Here is a 19,956-nt window from a genome sequence, read left to right as displayed (position 1 = left end):
TGGCCTAGGTGGATATTGTTCTCATGGGGAAAATAAAGATTCAGAGAGGGAAGTGACTCACCCAGAGCCACACAGACCCAGGGGCTTCTGTCCTCTCGTCTGGCCCTATCCCTCGGCGCTGCTCACCTGGAGGAATCCCAGGGCTGGACCACCATTTTACCTGGGCATTGACTTACAGGCCTTGGTGTGTTTGGGGGCTGTCCGTGATCCCTCTGGACGTGTTAGGAACATTTGGAACAGTTATTCTGAGTCCATAGAGGTCATCAGACTTTCACTCTGAACAGGAAGAAGAACTGCTTTTATATCAGTGTCCAGAGTCCTGTTGTGCCACCCCCTACACCTGTGATTACCTGATGGCGTCTCTTCTTGCTGGGTTCTGGGCTTTACTGGGCACAGTCAAGGTCAAGGTGGGGACCTTGCTGACCTCAAGGGTTTGGCTGCTCTTGAAACTGAAATTCTCCAACAAACATTAAGCCAGGAGACATGGATCTGAATAGGCATGGCCTTTGGGCACATAGGTGGCTTCCTTCTGAGGAGGTGACAGATACAACACTGAGGCAGGTTCTGACGCAGCTGGGCCTCTGGATAGTTCTAAGCGCTGCTATAGTCTCATGTGGAACTGTGCCCTTAATTTCTATTTCTTCACCTGTAAATGAGCAATGGGAATACCTCATTCATAACTTTCTTGTTCACCAGTGCTAACAAGTTAGAAAATGTAATGTGAGCAAAACCAAGGAATAGTGTGTAGGAAATGTGCAGTTCTCGTCATGAAAATCTATTAAATGACACCGAGGTCATTAACCTCAATGGCAAAATACATCATGCTGAGAACTTTTAGTACTGTAAAATGCCCTGTGCTCAGCTGGTACAGAAGTGCACGCCTGTAATCCCAGAGGCTGGGGAAGCTGAGACAGGAAGATGATGAGTTCAAAGCCAGCTTCAGCAATGGCAAGGCACTAAGCAACGCAGTGAGACCTTGTCTCTAAATAAAATACAAAATAGGGCTGGGAGATGGCTCAGTGGTCGAGTGCCCCTGAGTTCAGTCCCCAGTAGCCACCCACCTCTCAATGTCATGTGCTGAAATGGCTAAGCTTTATGTAATTCTAACAAAAATATATAAGACATTTTGCTGGCTTGGTGGCACATGCCTGTAAGTTCAGCTAATTGGGAAGCTGAGCTTATATGGCTCTTTTTTCAGTATGAAAATTTATCACTACTGTAGTAAATTTACATTTTGGTCTTTTCTTCTTGCCTTTGTGTAAGACCAAAAGAGAGACATAGGCTACTTTAACAACCTTAAATTGGGCTCTAGGAATGTCCCCAAGAGCATGATCTTTTTGACAACAACAAGAACTTCATCATTTTTCCTCAATAAAATCCAAGCAACCATAAGCCAATCCCACAAAACCAAAGGCTGAACGAATGTTTTCTTTAATATGTGGAAGCTAATTCACAATAAGGTGGGGGGCAGTAGGAAAGAATAGTGTTACCTTAGATTAGGTAGAGGGAAGTGATGGGAGGAGAGGGGAGGGGATGTGGGGATAGGAAAGATAGTAGAATGAAACAGACATGATTACTGTGTGTATATATGTGATTAACTACATGACCAATATGATTCTGCAACATGACACTCAGAAAAATGAGACATTATATCCCATCTATGTATGATATATCAAAGTGCATAAATGCATCTTGCTCTCATGAATAACTAATTCAAAAAATTAAAAGAAAAATTCAAGCAACCGGGGCTGGGGTTGTAGCCCAGTGGTAGAGTGCTTGCCTCCCATGCATGAGGCCCTGGGTTCGATCCTCAGCACCACATAAAAGTGAATAAATAAAATTAAAGATATTGGTTACATCTACAACTAAAAATATATTTTAAAAATTCAAGTAACCATTATTGAGTACAAAAACTGATTTTTCTTGCCATTCTTGATCAGCCTAACCCTGACACTTCCTGAGGGCAGAATTTGGCTATTTGGCTCTGCCTAAGTGGACTTTCTTGTATTTTTTACTGTGCCACTTCTGGTGCTGCCAGTGACTATAGAGCTTCCTGGCCATACAAAGACGAGGACACTTGCCCCTCCTGTCAGTGCCACCGTGCTGGGTGAGTGCAGGGGCTTTCACATGCTAGGCAAGCACTCTGCCACTGAGCTGCAGCCCCAGCCCTATAAGGCTTTTTTTTTTTCCAGTTGTTGATGAACCTTTATTTTATTCATTTATTTATATGTGGTGCTGAGGATTGAACCTAGTGCCTCACACATGCTAGGCAAACGCTCTACCACTGAGCCAGCCCCAAGGCTTAGTTTTTAATCTGACAAAATGGATTCTTCTTGAACAATTCACCGGGAAAAAAAATAAGTGTATGAAAAAAGTCATCAAATTTCTGGGGGAAAAAGGACAGGATGGCTCTACACTCTGATACTAAAATACATTATGAAGTTTCAGTGATAGAAATAGAACGAAATGGAAAAGGGAGAAGCCGCTCATGGAAAAGAAGAGGCAACTCAGGCACACATCGTGTGTAGAAAGATGAGTTGGTGGTATCTGATGACCGTGATAGAGAGTAGGGGAAAGGCTGGTTGTTAAGACAAGATGTTGGAATAATATGAGGAAATGAAGCTAGATTCCCACCTTGCCTCATGTATCAACAAGCTAAATGTAAAATCTTACTTTCTTTACATGGGAGATGGGGGTAAAGAGGGTTGTTCCCTCACAGCGTAATTGTAGGGGTAATGTTGTAGTGACTGTCTTTATGCTTTGAATATAGCCCTTGCTGCTCTGCCACTGCAATTTATTTTTAAAAAGGACTTTTTTTTTTCTGTTCTTTTCTCCCTCCTCCTCCTTAATCCTCCCCCTCCCTAATCTCAGAGAAAACAGGATTACCTTATTTTTTGGTACCTGCTATTGAATCCAGGGATGCTTAACCATTGAGCCACATCCCCAGCTTTTAAATATTTTATTTAGTGACAGTTTTAAGTTGTTGAGGCTGGCTTTGAACTTGAGATCTTCCTGCCTCAGCCTCCTAAACTGCTAGGATCACCGGCGTGCGTCACCATGCCCATCTCCGCATTACCTTTCTTCCTCATTCGAGGCAGAGTTATCTGTCCTTTAGCACACACCTACCACAGGAACAAAGTAATTCAGAATTTGGAGATGGCATCAGAAGATCTCAGAAATGACTATCTCCTAAATTAACAAGAGATTTACAACTGACAGACAACGCGTTGGAATGCACATTTGAATCTACCTCTTTAAAAGCTCCCTGCTCCCCATGATGGGCGGAAGCACAGTCTTTGGGGCAGAAGTCCCCTGTATTTCTACTTTACTAGCAAAGCAAAGAAACTTCTTTTTCCTTTTTCTCAAAACCATGTCTTTGTTATTGAATTGGCCCTGGGGGAAAGGACTGAGCTTTTGGTAACAAATTGGGCACCCCAGATGGGACCCAAGAGCAGCCACCACTCCAGTTTTCTTGGTCAGGCCTCACTTCCATGATGAGGATGCAAGGTGGCTGGTAAATGTGTTGAGAGCCAAGTGCTGGAGAGTTAAGAGACGGATAAGTTTGCTTCTGGTTGAAGCCGAGGAGCTATTCCTGTGTGTAAAGGGAGGGACTGAGGGACCGGTCCCAGCCGCTGCTGAAGATCCTTTTGCTTTGAGAAACTCCTGCCTTTTGTCCCTGAGCCGCACAGGTTGCTCCATCACGGTCCACTTTGAGATAAAGGTTAAGTTGCGACACCCCTCGGCTGTCTGGTAAGTCACCACCCATCTGGTCTTGGACACCAAGATCCTTGATTCCACACATCTGATTCCTTTTGGTGTGAACATCTGGTCCCTTTTCATGGAGACATCTGTGGTGCCACTAGTGTAAAAGTCAGAGTTAAGCAGAACTCAAGAACCTAGGGATATTCTGGTCTGTTCTAGGTTCTCATCTGTTTCTTGGGCTTGGGTTTTGAAATTTCCTCTGGTTGTCCATGTTTGCATCTGTGACTGACCCTTTGAGGACATGGGCAATACTGCAAGATAGTCTCTTGGGAAAGAACTTGGTCTGTTTTAAATGTTCCTGTCTGCAGCCATGGTTTTGGGGATCCTTTCTTGTTTTCTGTTTCTTTTTTGTACAAGAGTCAGTCTGTCAGAGGTGAAGTGGAAGAAAGGATCACCGATAGGTATAAGCCTATCTAAGAAAAATATAATGTTTTACTGTAATGATCTGGCCTTTGTATAGCTTTTGAATTATTATACAATCTTGTCGTAGGAGTTTGTTTGTCAGGGGCAAAGTAAGTGGAAGACATTTGTATGTGCAGGTCTGTCTCTTTTAAAGGTTCCCATCTGTCCATCATGATTTTGTTGTTGAAAGCTCTGTCCTTGTCCCCCATGCCAATCCAACAAGAGGACACAATTTTTGAGAAAAAGGAAAAAGACGGTTTATTGCTTTGCTAGTAAAGGAGAATCACAGGGAACACCTGTCCCAAAGGCTGTGTGATGCTGCCCATCCGCAAGAACAGGGGGCTTTTATAGAGGTGATTCAGAGAAAATGGGATCAGGGAGGAAAAGGTTAGGGAAAAGAAGATCAGAAAGGAGAAGATCAGGGAAAAGAAGATCAGAGAAGATAAGGGAGAAGATTAGGGAAAAGAAGATCAGAGACAAGAAGGTTGAGAAAAAGAAAAAAAAAACATGTAAGTTTCAAAGCCACAAGAGATACAGTCAAAGCATCAGGTGAGCCCCTATTACAATTTCAGGGATTCTTTCTGGTTTTTTTGTATCTATTTCTTTTTTTGTATGTGTTATTGGCTTTTTAAGTTATGGGCCATGCTGCATTGATCTTACTGGTACTCTCTTGGGAAGGAAGATCTTGGTTGAATGGGTCAAAGGTATAAGCCTGTCTAAGAAAAAGGTGTTTTACTGAAACACAGTTTGGCCTTTGAATGGTTTCCTGGATTATTATACAATCTTGCCTCTGGAGTTGGTCTGTAAAGTATATAAAGAGATTCTATATGTACAGGCATTTATGCAGTTGCATGATAAGAAGTCTGAACAGTCAGAAATTAAGTTAAGGATACAGAAAGGCACTGTCTCGGGTGTGTAGATGGAACAGTGGCCCACTTTTTGCCTCGAATATAGCCCTTGCTGCTCTGCCACTGCTGACTTATTTTTTAAATGAGCATCTTTCTTTCTTTTCTTCTCTCCCTGCTTCTCCTTGATCTCTCCCCCTTCCTAATCTCAGGGGTAACAGGATTACCTTCCTTCCCATCCCGGGCAGAGTTATCTGTGCCTGAGCACACACCCACCACAGGAACAAAGTCATCCAGACTTTGGGGATGGTACCAGAAGATCTCAGAAATGGCTGTCTCCCAAATTAACCAGTGAATGACAACTCCTAGAGAAAACACGTGGAATATAGCCTTTCAGTCACCTCTTTAAAAGGCCCCCTGTCCTGCTGATGGGCAGAATCACAGCCTCTGGGACAGGAGTCCCCTGTGTTTCTCCTTTGCTAGCAAAGCAATAACTCTTCTTTTTCCTTTTTCTCAAAACTGTATCCTCAATATTGGATTGACATCAGGGACAAGGACTGAGCTTTTGACAACACAAGGATAGTAGGAAACCAGGAGAAAGGGTTACAAAGATATTTAAATCCTTTTGGCCCAATGCTGGCACTGCTTCTCAGCATGGCCTCAGGCAGATGCTGATCATCTCTCTGTGGATCAGGAACACTAGCCCTGGGCTGGGAAAAAAAAAAATCTCAGGAAAACTGCCTGGGCTGTAGAAAAACAGGCAAAGAGAAACTGGCCTCTGCCCTGCCTTCCTGCCCCTTTTGCCCCATACGGGGGTGGAGACTGCTTGCTACAAGGCATTATGTTCTAGCACTGTTAGTTTGTGACCTGGTGTTGCTGAAATCTTGGTTCTTGTCCCAGATGCCAAACTAATAATGAGGACATGATTTTGAGAAAAAGGAAAAAGACAGTTTATTGCTTTGCTAGCTGAGGAGAAACACAGGGGACTCCTGTCCCAAAGGCTGTGATTCTGCCCGTGGGGAGGAACAAGGGGTTTTAAAAGAGGTGATTCAGAGAAAATGAGATTAGAGAGAAGAGATCAGGAAGGAGAAGGTTTGGAAAAAGAAAAAAGAGAAACATGTATGTTTTAAAGCCACAAGGGATTATTGTCAAAGCATCAAGTGAACCCCTGTTATACTGGGGACAGGAATAGTGCCCCTTTTTAAAATCTGACAGGTCACCCCATTTGGCCAGGGGATATCTATCACTAGAGCAGAGCAATTCTTTTTTTTTTTTTTTGTACTAGGGATTGAACCCAGGGGCGTTCAACAACTGAGCCACATCTCCAGCTCTTTTCATTTTATATTTTGAGTCAGAGTCTTGCTAAGTTAATTAGGGCCTCCCCAAGTTTCTGAGGCTGGCTTTGAACTTGTGATCTTCCTGCTGGAGCAGCTGGGATTACAGTCATGAGCCACCATACCCAGCTCAGAGCAGTTCTTGCTATGACAGTATTCCATCAAACTAAATGTACAAAGAGACTATCAGGGTAAACAGTTGCATCCAGAAAAGAAAAAAACAAAAACTAAAGCCAACCTGTGTTTTGTTGGCAGCCCCTGCAAAGGGAAGCCTAAAGAAAAGGATGGAAAGACGTCCTCCATTGAATATCTATATGCCTAGTGTAAGAAAAAGATCAACAGGACACTCTGGGTACAATTAACAGTGGGGTACTCACTTAAAGTTGGTGGCATTGTGATAATGTTAAGGGAGACAGGTCAGGCTCAAAAATACCCTGTGCTCCAACCCCTTGAAAAAAGATTAATGTGTAACAATGGTCCACCTTATGTTTTGGATATAACCTTTGCTGCTCTGCCACTGGGACTTATTTATAAAATGAACAAGTTTCTTTCTTCCTCCTCTCTCCCTGCTTCTCCCAAATCTCTCTTTCTCCCTAATTTCAGTGGAAACAGGATTACCTTTCTTCACCATCCTAGGCAGAGTTCTGTCCTTCAGCACACACCCACTACGGGAACAAAGTAATTCAGACTATGGGGATGGTATTAGAAGATATCAGAAATGACTTATTTCCCAAATTAATAAGTGAATTACAATTCTGGACAGAAGATGTAGTGTAAGGCCAGGCAACGGTGACCGAAAGGAGGCAGATTAAAAGCTGCTGAACAAGGCTTTATTGAGACTTGCTCCAGGCGAGACCCTCCAGTCCAACAGAGTGGGTGACAGGGGTGTGTGTTTTGGGGGGGTGTGGGGGTGTGTGTGTGTTGGGGGAGGTGCGGGGAATCACGCCCAGGCTTAGTCAGATTGGCATTTTATTGGGTTTAGGGCAGGAAGGGAGATTTTTAGAAACCCTTGTGCTCCTGGGGTCGGTTGGGGATTCTTGCTAAGGTATATGTCCTTCCAGGATTGGTCAGGAGACCCTGCTGATTGACAGGTGGTTATAAGGCACCATCACTACTTGTCTGTTGGCACCTAATTGGTTCGCTCCCGCGGGTTGCCTGGTGCTTTGGTCCCTTAGCCACCTCAAACCCACCTAACATGTAGAATCACCTCTTTAAAAGCCCCCTGCTCCCCTTGATGGGCAGAATCAGAGCCTCTGAGACAGGAGCCCCCCGTATTTCTCCTTTTCTAGCAAAGCAATAAAACTTCTTTTCTCTTTTTCCCGTGTCCTTGTTACTGGATTGGCATTGGGGTCTGCTTTTGGAAAAAAAAAAAAGGCACAGTTTATGTATTTGTCAGATTGTCTGACCTTCTCCTGGGATGAAATTTGTTGTGTAAATTAAATGCACAGATAGCATTCATAAGAATTGTTTCAGAATATAAATTAAAGAAAGGGTCTGAAACTAGAAAAAAGATATAAGAAAGTTATAGGTATGGAAATATATTTTAGTATGGAAAATTAGAAGGTAAAAGAAATGTTGCTGGATGAGAAAATATTTTGTATGGTAAAGTAATATTCTTGTGCTGAAATTTGAGATAAAAGAGAGGACAAAGTATGTAAACAAGTTGTAGAATGTCCAAGTAAGTTGTAGAAGGTTTATGGAAAGTGAATCTCAAAAAGTGTGTGTATGGCCAGGTGCGGTGGTGCACGCAGGTAATCCCAGCAGCTCAGGAGCCTGAAGCAGGGGGATTTCGAATTCAAAGCCAGCCTCAACACTAAGGCGAGGCACTAAGCAGCTCAGTGAGACCTTGTCTCTAGATAAAATACAAGATAGGGCTGGGGATGTGGCTCAGTGGTCAAGTGCCCCTAAGTTCAACCCTGGTAACAACAACAACAAAAAAAGTGTATGTGATGAAATTGGCTATAATTAGCACAGTCAAAGTTATTCAGATTTTAATGTACTGATATGAATCGAAGTCTGAAACACTGATCTACTCTTATCAAGATTTTCTTATGTCTGTTAGGTTTACTTACAGAAAGTAAGTCTTAAAGAAATTAGGGTTTGTACCTGTTTTAGCCTTTTAAATGATTACTCTCTAACTGGTTAAATAAACAACTGTTATTTTAGGTTATAACAATATAGTTGATACCCTAAATATATGTGACTAGATATATGTATACATCTGAGGACTATGTTTGTATGAGACTCATCTAAGTGTTATATAAAAGTTTATAAAATTAAAGTTTATGTAGGTCTATCAGTAAGATAACCAATAAGTGTTCTTTTTATACATTGTATCTGACAGAAGGGCCACACTGCCATTTGAAGACCTGTCTTATATCTGTTTGTTTTGACTAAGTGGATTTCTGATCATTAACCCTGTTCTTTTTTTAAAAAAAATTAAATTTGTTTTAATTAGTTATACATGACAGTAGAATTCATTTATGCACTTTAATATATGATACATAGATTGAGCAAAATTTCTTATTTTTCTGATTGTTTTGTATAACCACATTGGTCATGCAGTCATATACATACATACTATCTATCTATCTATCTATCTATCTATCTATCTATCTATCTATCTATCTATCTATTTTACTTTACTATCCTTCCTATCCCCATATCCCCTCCTCTCCCCTCCCTTTATTCCCCTCTATCTAATGTAAAGTAAGTATTCTTTCCTAGTTCTTACCCCTTTATTGTTAATCAGCATCTTCATATTAGAGAAAACATTCAGCCTTTGTTTTTTTAGGGGGATTGGCTTATTTGTTTAGCATGATATTCTCCAAATCCATTCATTTAACAACAAATGCCATAGTTTCATTCTTCTTTAAAGCGGAGTAGTATTCCATTGAATATAAATACTACATTTTTAAATCCATTCATCTGTTGAAGGACACCTAAGTTAGTTTCATAGTTAGTTATTGTGAATTGAGCTGCTATAAACATTGACGTGGCTGCATTACTATAGTATACTGATTTTAAGTCCTTTGTATATAAAACAAGGAGTGGAATAGCTGGGTCAAATGGTGATTCCATTCTGAGTTTTCTGAGGAATCTCCATACTGCTTTCCAGAGTGGTTGCACCAATTTGCAGTTCCACCAGCAATGTATGAGTGTACCTTCCCCCGCAACATCCTTGCCAACATTTATTTTTGCCTGTATTCTTGGTTATTGCCATTCTGACTGGAGTGAAATGAAATATTAGTGTAGTTTTGATTTGCATTCTCTAATTGCTAGAGATGTTGAACACTTTTTCATATATTTATTGATCAATTGTATTTCTTCTTCTGTGAAGTGTCTGTTCAGTTCCTTAGCTCATTTATTGATTGGGTTATTTGTTTTTTTGGAGTAAAGTTTTTTTTGAGTTCTTTATATATCCTAGTGATTAATGCTTTATCTGAGATGCATGTGGTAAAGATTTTCTCCCAGTCTGTATGTTCTCTCCTCACATTATTGATTGTTTCTTTTGCTGAGAAGCTTTTTAGTTTGAATCCAACACTGTTTCTTAAATGTAGAAGATATTTAAGGCTAACCTTTGATTTTTGCTAGTACTGCTAACTCATGCAGACCTGTATGATTGTTACCTCACAGTATGAATTCTAAACTTTACTTTGAAAGTTAAACTTAGCTTGGGAGAGTACTTAAATGTAAACTTTAGGAGAGCAGCTTACCACGTTGGTATTATCCAAATTAAAACTGTCTGTAGCAATAGTTTTCTTCAGATTTATATAGAACTAGCAAATTCTATTGGTATTTATTTATGTCATTTAATGTTTTTATAACTGGATAAAGGTAACTGGTTGTAAATGTATTTTTGGAAGGTAATAAAGAGAGCCTAATTTGTTCAAAGGTTGACATTGTGGAACATGAAAACATTCTGCCACCTTTTCCACAAAAGGAAAGTTAAGTGCTCTCTTACCATTTCTGTTTAATTATGTTTCAGATGTAATGCTGTATTATGTTAACTGATATTCAGATAGACTCAGGAAATAATTAATGAGAACTTTGTAGAATGATATTTTCAAAGGGACCAAAGATCAGATTCAGAAATAAAATACTTAGCCTCACTGAGTTATGGCTGCAATGCTCTTCCTTCTCCATGTTAGGATGGCTCTAAAGTAGGCTAGAATTAAGCTGACTTAAGGTTGTGTTCAACCTTGGGAATCGAACCCCTTTTTTGTAATATTACTGTGACCTCAAAGTAAACAGGGGATAGGATACAAAACTTCAGTAAAGTTTTGAGTAAATTGTAAAAGGTATTTAGGTTTGTAAAAGAGTTTTTAAAAAGTAATACTTGTATGTAGTTGAGTTGATAAAAATATGGATCTTTCTAGAGGCTAAATAGACACCAAAGACACATTAGTGTTCATTTTGCATTTTCCTTATACAACTTTATAAACGTTGCCTATTTAGTGTTTTGAAGAATTATTACTTCTAATGGAACAATCTGAAATAATTTAAGACAATAAATCATCACCTACAGGATAGATAGAATAGAATGCTGACTTCCAGTACTAATACTGATCCCAATTAAATAAAAGGGGTAATTGTAAAATTATAGATATGGAAGTTATAATTCATTACTCCCATTGTACGACTAGAGAAAATGACCTGCTGGATGTTTAAAACCAAAAACTTGGAGACCAAAGTCAGGGAAGCAAAATTACCAAGGAAAAAGCAGCCAATATTTTGGCCTTTGCCCTCTAAGATCAACTGGACCCAGAAAACCATGGGACCCTTCTAAGAGTCCTGCAACTTGGGTGAGTCACCTGACTTTACCAGATCAGGAGGACTGAGAGGACCCTAGAGAACAGGAAGCCAAATGGTGCACATTCTGCAAAGAGGAGGGTCATTGCAGTGAAAATGGAAGCCACATATAGTTATTAAGACCCTGACCCATCCTGTATATGGCTTGACAAGTAGAGGAAAGCTAAAGGAGCCAAGGGCCTTCACATATGTTCCCAAGAATGATCTTTGAGGAATCTCAGCTGACCTAAGAGTAGATAAGAACAACATCAATTTTGACCAACTAGGTCTTAAACACCTGGTAGGACAATATAATCAAAGCACAGTCATACATGGACATTTAAAAAGAAAGAGTGATTTTTTTAATGTAATTTAAGATGTACACTTGTACATCTTGTGCCCTATCAAAATTAAGTAAAGCTGGAGGCTATACAGGAAGGGTTCTTGTGTGGGAGTACCTAATAATAATGATCATAAAGCACTAGAGACACAAGTTTGTCCTGAATCAGTTTGGACCTGATCTCATAGATCTACAAATCTTCCTAATCTCCTACATAGATAAACTCGATCTGTTTTTCACCGGCATGATTATGAGTTACTGTCTTCATAGTTCTCAAAGACTGGCTGAAATACTAATTAATTTTGTGCTAATTGTCTACAAAAACATAATACTTTAGTGTCTTTATCATTGTCCTAGCATGGATCCCTCTTTATGTATACCTTGTCAGTCACCTACCACCTGCCACCATGGACCTCTGGACTGCCCTGATTCTGAATATCCTTAACTGACCATATCCCACCTATCGAGAACAAGGAATTTGGATCACTTTCCCCACAACTTTGTCCTTTCTCAGCAGGAAGTAGCTTGGAGATGTCTTCACCCATTTTTCCATAGAAATGGAATGTAGAAATTGGCAGTGGGGAAATGTAACAGTGGTCCACTTTATTCTTTGAATTATAGCCCCGGATTCTCTGCCATTGCAACTTATTTTTTAAAGGATGTGTTTCTTTCTCTTCCTCTCTTCCTTCTCCTTCCTAATCACCCCCCACCTCCCTCATCTCAGGGGAAAGAGGATTACCTTTCTTCCCCATCCCAGGCAGAGTTATCTGTGCTTGGGCACATACCCACCTCAGGAACAAAGTCATCTAGACTTTGGGGATGGTACCAGAAGATCTCAGAAATGACTGTCTCCCAAATTAACCAGTGAATTACAACTCCTACGGAGAACCTGTGGAAAGTAGCATTTGAATCCCCCCTGCTCCCCTTAATGGGCAGAATTACAGCCTCTGGGATAGGAGTCCCCTGTGTTTCTCCTTTGCAAACAAAGCAATAAACCTTTTCTCCTTTTCTCAAAACTGTGTCTTTGTTATTAGACTGGCATCAGGAACAAGGATAGAGCTTTCAGAACAAAGTGAAATAATGCATATAAATTTCTTAGTGCTCTGTCCATCTTACCCACCCAGTAAATATTAGCAGGGATTACTATTAGTGTTATAATTGGTTCAGATGAATTATTGTCTAACATATAATGAAAAAGAATTATTGAAATTTGAAGCAAATACTTCTCTGAACTCAAGATAGGAATTTTTTTTTTTGTGCGTGTATGTATGTGTGTGTGTGGTGCTTGGGATTGAACCCAGGGCTTTGTGCATGTGAGGCAAGCACTCTACCAGTTGAGCTATATCCTCAGCCCCAGAATGGTTTTTGAAGAAGCAAAGGCAGAGACCAGTCAAGCCAGTATGTGCCAACAACTCTAAAACATTCACATTCTTTGACCCAGTGAGTCCACTTTTAGGAAGTTTATCCTAAGTATGTTCTGGGGTGAACATGCAAAGATGGCTATTAAGCATTTTTTTTTAAAATAAGACTAAATGTAGAAACAACTTAAATGTCAAAATGGGAATGTTTACAGAAAAAGCCTTTGTCCAACTGCACAATGGACTATTATGAAGCCATTAAAAGTTAAAAAATCATCATATTGAACATTGATTAGGGAAATGCTTAGGTTACAAAGTAATCATGACAGGAATTGGTAGATATGTATATGTGAACACTCCAAAAGGTACGCAGAAATGGTTGTCTCAATGCAGTGGGAATTATCTGAATTATTTGTTTTCCTTTACTCTTTTCAAATCCACTACAATAAACCTGCTTATTTTATAATTCCATCTGATTTAATAGGTTTTTTAAAATTAACATTTGTATTATGGACAAACATCTTTTTTTTATGGGTTCTTTTTGGATATACATGACAGTAACATCCATTTTGATATAATGATAAAAATATGGAATATTTCTTGTTTTGATTCAATCCCTAGTACACTTCTTCCCCTTCTTTCCCCCCACCCGACTCCCTTCATTCTATTGATCTTTCTGCCATTTGCCCATAGTTATTTTTTAAACTCGTTTGCTCCTTTATATTTTTTATTTTTTGCTTTTTAAAATTTATTTATTTATTTATTTTTAAAATACATGACAATAGTGGAATGCATTACACTCATTATTACTCATATACTGCACAATTTTTCATAACTCTGTATATAAAGAAGTAATTTCTTGTGGATGTATATGATGCTGAGATTCACTGTGGTATATTCATATGTGAACATAGGAAAGTTATGTCAGATTCATTCCACTGTCTTTCCTCTTCCCATCTCCTCTCCCTTCCCTTCTTTCTCCCTTTGTCTACTCCACTGAACTCTTCAATAGGGTTTTTAAAAATCTATTTTACAATTTTAAAGAACTGGAGCCTTGCTAGGTAATAATACTTTGAAAGAATATTTATTTATTTATTTTAAAAATATGTATAGCAGATATTTACTCTTCTTTTTTGAGAGAGAGAGAGAGAGAGAGAGAGAGAGAGAGAGAATTTTAATATTTATTTTTTTAGTTTTTGGTGGACACAACATCTTTGTTTGTATGTGGTGCTGAGGATCGAGCCCGGGCCGCACGCATGCCAGGTGAGCGCGCTACCGCTTGAGCCACATCCCCAGCCCAAAATAATATTTATTGAGTAGAGATTTATAAAAGATGCGTCTCCATTTTGTTTCTCAAACTGCAGTAAATTTGGGGTTTCTGCCAATATGTGATTATAAGATCATGTCTGCAACATCTTCTCCTAGATGTCACTTTATATTAAAACAAACTATGGGACAAATACAAAATGCCCTTCATTTCTTTTTTCCAGGTATAGAGCAGAGACCTGGGCAGCCATCCGCTCCCAGATGGTGGCTGCTTCAGGCAGGTCCTCTTCACTAGCCATGCCCTGGGCTGCTTTTGGAGATTAGGAGAGGCCTGCTACAAGCCATGACACTTAGGTGACAATTGTCCCCATACCCAGACCTGAGAGAGTTGGCAGTGTCTTGGGCATTCTTGAGAGTTCACAGGCCTCCAGAGCCAAAGATTCCCTCAGGTAGAGTTTTGCTTCCCAGAAGGTTCTAAAACAAACAGTGATAAGCAAATGAAATGCTAGAAGCTGGCAAGCAGCCAGCTTGGGTCTGGATATTGGGCTTTGGTGGCATGAGCCCAGAAGAGACTGGGGCCCTCAGCTTGTTGGGACAGCTCCTCCTAAGCATCCTGAGTTCCCTCAGCAGCCATGCCTTCTGGGCAGAATGAGGAGCAGAGAAGGGAATGCAGCCGGCCCAAGTTGGAGCTGGTCCAGGACCTGGGGCAGGCAGGGCTAGCAGGAGAGCCGTGGGGCTGGGCGACACCAGCTGTCTGAACAATACCAAGCCTGGCACCCTGACTGAGGGGGCAGGTTACCAGGGCAACCCGCATCTCAGGCTTCTGAAGGGGTCCATGGATTGGATGTCCCGGTGCCCAGCCATGGCATATCCCATGCTGCGTGGGCACTGAAGAAAACACCAAGGAAACAGGTGCACTTCCAGGAGGCAGGTGAGGCAGTGGTCTTCCCAAGGGGTGGCCCTGCTCTCACTGGGTGGGCTGCAGCCTCAACCCTGGCTTGGTTTATGAGGGAGACCGTGAGGACAGCCGCTCCTTAGGAGAAGGTGCTGGGGCAGGTTACAGGGTCAGAACCCATGCCAGCTGTAAATCTTCATCTTTTCTCAATTCACAGTTGCCAGATTATTTCCGTTTTGTAGATGAGGAAACTGAGGCTCAGAATTGATCCATGGAGAGAGAGGAATTGCTAACTGGAGATAGGGATTCACACCCATATCTATGACCCTCCTGAACCAGGCTGTTTCCACGGCTCCCAGCTCTGTCATTATGGAACCCACTCCTAGGTCCCAGCCATTGTCATGGACCTGCCACTGCAACCCCAGGCCCCTCTCAGGCCCGACAGCCCCTGTGATCCCAGGCCTTGCTCCCTTGATCAAATTTCTAGGGATTCAGCTGAGCTTCCTCTTTGGGAATGCTGTCACTGTTCTCTTCACCTGGGGACATGGCTGAGGGTGGAATGCTGACTTCCTCTCTTTCTGCCTCCAACACAGGCTCAGGGGCCCTGCTCCTCCCACTGTCTCTGCTCTGGTTTTCCTTGGGAAGTTGGGCAAGCAATCGTCGGAATAGTTAGCACGAGGATATGGAGGTTCTAGAACTGACCTGAGCTCTCCCATACCCTTCCCTCATCTGTGGTTCCTGACTCCCTCTAAGGTCATCAGAAACCCAGGGGGAGCCTGAACTCTGCTTTTATGGGTAAGAGTTAAGCTTATTAAGACCCCACCCCCCCTGCCCCAATCCTGTTCTTTCCCCTAGTCCTTTTCTCTGGTCTCCACCAGTGGCCAGAGGTGGTGAAGGCAGTGGGGGGCTCCTCCTTACTCAGATGGGGCTCCTTGCTTCTCTGATGCCGTCCTGCCACAATCACCCACACCAGGAAGGCCAAAACTGGGCTGTTTTCTGTTTAAGCTCATTTTGATGTGCAGAAAATGGAGATCAATTTTCTTGGTCCTTTTCCCAGACTGTCACAGCCAAATGCCTTGCCAGGGGCTCAGTCATAGGCCCTGGGCTTCCAGGAAAGGCCCTGGCTGCAAAAAGTTCTGTGTGATCTGTGCAAAAGCGGAAACTGTTTGTAGCCTCAAGCTCATCTCGGCCTTGTGTGAAGGGGGGCAAGTCAAGCCCCAACTTGTAGGTTCCTAAGATGGAGGAAGATTAGTCTGGAGACTTCCCAGGGTCACACCGTCCTCTCCATAAATTATTGCATGTCTCAGCTCTTTCTAAGGAAGAAGAACCACCCTTAATTTGCTCTGTTTCATAGTCTCTTATTTTGGCATGAGCAGTCCCCTGACCCTACTTGACCCGAGAGAAAGAAGCAGTCCCAGAATTGACCTCCATGACCGGAGCTTGGAAACACAGGAGTTGGGAGTTCACTGTTTTTGTTTTCTAAGTTAATGAAATGTACGAAACCATTTCTTTCTCTCCCTAGCAAGGGAAGTAGGTGTGGGGGTTCACCCCATGGATTCCGAGACACACAGAAGTCACCCACAGCTCTGTGAGGTCTGTCAAGATGGCAGCCCAGGGCTGCCCAAGAGGGACACGAATCTTTTGTTTCATGGAGTTGTTGAGTGAGGTAAACAGCAATACTTACACCATTCCTGGAACATAGACTGAATAACTGTTGGCTGTGAGTGAACTTTAGAATCATGACCCTTTGGGTGACCGAGTCATTCATGAATAAGATAGCAATATTCACTGGGTGGAGGACTCCACGGAGCAGGCTTGGTGTGGGGATGAAAGACCTGCCCTGACTTAGAGTCAGAAATAGACAAGGAGCTGCGAGTGACAGGCACGCCATACATATTTATTGAATAAAATGTAAAAATAGATGTGTAATAAGTTATCATGGGAATGTGCAAGGTGTAATCCAAATCCAGCCCAGGACCCCCGGGGAGGTGAAACCAAAGCAGAGTCTAAATATAAAAGGATTTAGTCAGGGCCTTCTCCACAACCTTGGGCCCTTTCTTTTCTTTTCTTTTTTTGGTACTGGGAATTGAATTCAGGGGTGCTCAACCACTGAGCCCCATCCCCAGCCCTATTTTGTATTTTATTTAGAGACAGGGACTCACTGAGTTGCTTAGTGCCTTGCTTTTGCTGAGGCTGGCTCTGAACTCACGATTCTCCTGCTGCAGCCTCCCGGGCCTATCTTTGGGCATTTTTTGAAGACCTTAGTGAGGAAAAAGAGTAAAACATTCAAATGCTCATGGCCCAATGTATGGATTTAAAAAATGTGGTATATACATGCATACAAAAAATATTATTCAGTTTTGAAAAAGAAGGAAATCCTGATGTTTATAACAATATAAATGGACCTGGAGCACTTCATGCTAAGTGAAATAAGCCAGGGCCCAAAAGATAAGTGTTGCATGATTTAAAAAAATTTTTTGTTCTTTTTAGTTACATATGACAATAGAATGTACTTTGGCATATCATGCATACATGGAATATAACTTCCCATTTTTGTGGTTGCATATGATGTGAAGTTATACTGGTTGTGTCTTCATGATCTTTCTTATACGTACAATTTTAAAAAGCCAAACTAGTAGGAGAGAGAAGAATGATAGGGGCTGGGGTAAAGGGAAATGGGAGATGTCAGTCAAGAGGTACAGAGTTGCAGTGATGCGGGATGAGAGATTTAACATAGAGCATGGTGACTGTAGTTGACAATACTGTATTATATATCTGAAGTCTGTTAAGAGGGTAGATCTTAAATGTTCTCACTATACATGCACACGTGTGCACACACACAAACACACACACACAAGAAAATGGTTACTATGAGAAGTGAAGAATATGTTAATTAGCTTCACTGTGGTGATCATTTCACATTGCATATGTATATCAGAATAGCAAGTTGTACTCTTAACTATATACCATTTTTTTTGTTCATCATACCTCAATAAAACTGTTTTTTTTTTTTTTAAGTCACTGTTCAATATAAACGAGGCCCAAAACTTACTTTCCCAGGATAAGTTAACTCTATGTTGTTGCCAGTAACCTAGCAGAAGGAGGCCACAGGAGAGTCCTCTCCCTCTCTTCCTGCCTCCCTTCCATCCCACTCTTCCCGTTACAACCCTTCCAGGCTCTGCTCTGAGCAAACACCAGGAATCCTAGTATAGCAGGTTTTGTCTCCTGGCAGCTTGGCTCGCTTTTCACAAAGGCTTCCTGGCCCTCACATGCTCACATTATTTTTCGTGGCCTTCAACACTTGTTGTGATCAGAGGTGTAAAACTCTGCAGCAAAGATCTAGCATTTGTTGAGCCAAGACCTCATGTAATGTCCCTAACAATCTATGAGAGCAGTCCGAGCACTGTTGAATTTGAAGCATAGCAAAGTGACCTAAGAATGACAGAGTTAGCAAGTCGTGAGGCTGAGGTTCAAATCCACACACCTGTGCTTGGATTTAACCCCTCGGCTGCCTGTCTCTCAGCAGACCCAGAGCAGACTGCTCAAGTTGGCCTGAGGAGATTCCCTCCTTTATTTCACAATTTCCAGTCAACCCCAGCCCTTCTAGAATCCTCACTTCTGGGTATTTCCTTTCAGAGACACACAGACCATGGAGTTGAAAGCTCACATCTTTTTTTTTTTTTTGATGAGTTAACCTCAGATTATTTATTTTGCTTACACAAAATAAGGATGGGGGAACTTCATTATTTTACCAGTTGAGAATGGCTGTTCTCCTTCCAATCCATATTTCTCTTGGATGACCAGATGTGTCAGCTTGGTTTGATTGACTCCATGTTTTGTTTTTTTTTTTCCCCCTGGAATATTGTTTCTGTTGAAAAAGTGGCTTCATAAAGAAGGTGGCAGCAGGAAAATTTCAGAATCCAAAGCTTAAAAATAAGTCTTGGGCAGTGTGGGGTTATATTCTGTCTCTGGGGGGGATCATCCAGTGTCCGAGGCCTGGGACAGAAGCAAAGTCCCCAGCAGCCCATCTAGGAGATATTACTCTCAGTAGCGTCTGGTGTCCTGACCTGTGCTTTCCCAGGATGACGGTGGGTAAGGAGCAGCAGGTCACAGGGGCCCCCTGACCCTCTGGGAGACAGAGCTCTCCCTGGGCAGACCCTGGGGCTGAGGGTCAGCGGCCAGGGGAGAATCAATGACTGTTCCCGCCTGTGGTCCCTGAGGTCCTAGGGCAGGGATGCAGGAGGCAGCCAGTGTCACAAGACGTCCCTGTCCCCAGCCAGGCTGGGTGCCTGGCTAAGCGAGGAGAAACATGGTATCCCTCCTCAGGGCCTGGCCCCTGTGCCTGGTCTCACTTCCTCCTTGGCACCGCCTGGAAGGGGAGGAAATGACACCCAGGGGAAGGCCGGGAAGTAAGGCCACCATTACATTTAAGTTCAGAGTGTGACAGCTCAGTCTGCCTCCCAACAGGCTCCCCTTCATGGGCCACAGCCCTTCTGAGAGTCACGCCCTGCTCTTTATAGGCACAAGGACCCAGAAGTTCCAGGGACTCGTCCATGTTTAGACCCTCGAATACGGAAGTTTAGGCCCTCGGATCCGGAAGTTCCTCAGGCATCCATATTTAGGCCCCAGATCTGGAAGTTCCTCAGGCACACGTCCATGTTTAAGCCCCAGGATCCGGAAGTTCAATGGGTGCACGTCCATATTTAGGCCCCCAGATCAGGAAGTTCCTTGGGTGCACGTCCATGTTTAGGCTCTAGGATCCAGAAGTTCCTCAGGCGTCCATATTTAGGCCCATGGATCCGGAGGTTCCTTGGGTGCACGTCCATGTTTAGGCCCCCCGGTTCCAGAAGGTCCTCGGGTGCATGTCCATGTTTAAGCCCCCAGGTTCGGAAGTTCCTCAGGCATCCATGTTTAGGCTCTAGGATCCAGAAATGCCTCAGGCGTCCATGTTTAGGCCCCCGGA

The 19,956-nt window shown here is 42.3% G+C and overlaps 1 pseudogene; it reads right to left on the bottom strand.

Moving 5' to 3' along the window:
- Positions 1-1,178: 1,178 nt before the first annotated feature.
- LOC144367604 (small ribosomal subunit protein uS12-like) lies at positions 1,179-19,694 on the bottom strand (annotated as a pseudogene).
- Positions 19,695-19,956: the final 262 nt, after the last annotated feature.

This window comes from Ictidomys tridecemlineatus, chromosome 10 (genome assembly GCF_052094955.1).
Source record: "Ictidomys tridecemlineatus isolate mIctTri1 chromosome 10, mIctTri1.hap1, whole genome shotgun sequence".
In the NCBI taxonomy this organism is placed as follows: Eukaryota; Metazoa; Chordata; class Mammalia; order Rodentia; family Sciuridae; genus Ictidomys; species Ictidomys tridecemlineatus.
The sequence above is the reverse complement of the archived record's forward strand: the minus strand, read 5'-3'. Positions and strand labels throughout refer to the sequence as shown.